The following is a 1,865-nucleotide window of genomic DNA, read 5'->3' as shown; positions in this document are numbered from 1 at the left end:
TGTGATTATGCATCAGCTGGGGGGCTGCTGGCCTCAGACTAGCCCCCTCTGTCTCCCCTAGCTATTGGGGTTCTGTGTACGCTTATATCTGGAGAAAGGATTTTAGTGCTGAATTCTTTTTTTTTTTTAAGATTTTATTTACTTATTTCACAGAGAGAGAGAGACACAGCGAGAGAGGGAACACAAGCAGGGGGAGCAGGAGAGGGAGAAGCAGGCTTCCTGCCGAGCAGGGAGCCCGATGCGGGCCTCGATCCCAGGACCCTGGGATCATGACCTGAGCCGAAGGCAGACACTTAATAACTGAGCCACCCAGGCGCCCCTTTAGTGCTTAATTCTTTTTTGGGGGGGGTACCAAATTACTTTATTTGAAGAATGGTACAAATGAAAGAAGTTAAGTAGATGTTTTGGTACAACTTATAGAAAAGGTAAAGGTAACCCCAACATGCATGCACTGCCTTGGCGACCAGGGAAGTCACCCTTGTGGCTATGGGAAGACAGCCTAAGGCTTAGCTTTCACTATCACTGTTTCCCAAGGTGTGCTTGTCAAAGAGGTACTCTGCCATGCCAGATTCGGGAGCCCCCATCTTGCGCAGGTTGGTTACGTGGTCACCCAATTCTTTGATGGATTTCACCTGCTCATTCAGGTAATGAGTCTCAATGAAGTCACACGAATGGGGGTCACTTTTATCAGTGGCCAGCTTGTGCAGTTCCAGTAGTGACTGATGCACGCTCTTTTCCAAATGTAATGCACACTCCATTGCATTCAGCCCGTTCTCCCAATCATCGCGGTCTGGTTTCTTGATATCCTGAAGGACGATTCGGCCACCTCGTTGGTTCTGCAGCTTCATCAGTTTCTCAGCATGTTCCCTCTCCTCATGAGATTGGTGAAGAAAATATTTGGCAAAGTTCTTCAAAGCCACATCATCGCGGTCAAAGTAGTCAGACATGGACAGGTAGACGGAGGAGGCGTAGAGCTCCAGGTTGATCTGGCGGTTGATGGCGGCCTCCGAGTCCTGGTGGTCGTTCAGGCGCACCTGCAAGGGGGACGCGGTCGTCATGGCGGTGGCTGAGAAAAGGCGGCGGCGAGCGGCGGCGGGGGCCTTGGAGCGGTCCGAGGGCGCGACGAAGAGATGGCGGAGGGCTGGCCCTGAACGGCCGGCCCGGGTGGGGGACGAGCGCCGGCTTCCGTCGGAGCACTGTTGAAGCAGGAAACCGCGGCGACTCTCGGCGGAGACTGTCAGTGCTTAATTCTTTTAAAAGCCCATTACAGTAGAGTTGTTTAAAATGCTATCTGCTTTAGTGAAGGGGAGACTCACACTTTGTCCTGATAGCTGCATGGTGTACCTATGATCATCGAGCACAGCCCATTTCCACTCGGGACACGCCTGCCACAGGCCTGTGAACTGGGTCTCGAGGTCACACATTTGACAGCAGGAGACAGAGACTCTAGCTTCCTGGAAATTTAGTTTTGTGGAGAGAATTTGTTTTTGAATTTTTTGGATGCACTCAGACATGCTGATCAAGCATGTGGATGAGTATGCAGGCTGAAGTGTACAAATGCCACTCAAATGGGACTTCTTGCTAAAAAGAGTGGATTTTTTTTTTTTTTTTTTTTTTTTTTTTGACAGAGAGAGGAAGAGAGAGAGAATGATTGGGAGAGGCAGAGAGAGAGAGACTCCACACTCAGCATGGACCCTGACGTGGAGCCTGACATGGGGCTCCATCTCACAACTCGGAGCTCATGACCTGAGCTGAAATCAACAGCCCAAGACTTAACGGACAGGGCCACCCAGGCACTTCATTAAAGAGTAGATCTTAAGGGCTGTTATCACAAGGAAAACTTGCCATTCATTAGGTGTGGTGAT

The 1,865-nt window shown here is 50.3% G+C and overlaps 1 pseudogene; it reads right to left on the bottom strand.

Annotated features, from left to right (window-relative positions):
- Positions 1-352: 352 nt before the first annotated feature.
- LOC114223680 (ferritin heavy chain pseudogene) lies at positions 353-1,073 on the bottom strand (annotated as a pseudogene).
- Positions 1,074-1,865: the final 792 nt, after the last annotated feature.

The sequence above is a fragment of the Eumetopias jubatus genome, unplaced genomic scaffold (assembly GCF_037043125.1).
Source record: "Eumetopias jubatus isolate StellerSeaLion01/CBP00866 unplaced genomic scaffold, mEumJub1_p1.0 scaffold_5, whole genome shotgun sequence".
Classification (NCBI taxonomy): Eukaryota; Metazoa; Chordata; class Mammalia; order Carnivora; family Otariidae; genus Eumetopias; species Eumetopias jubatus.
Note: the sequence above shows the minus strand (reverse complement) of the source record. Positions and strands in the feature narration are given on the sequence as shown.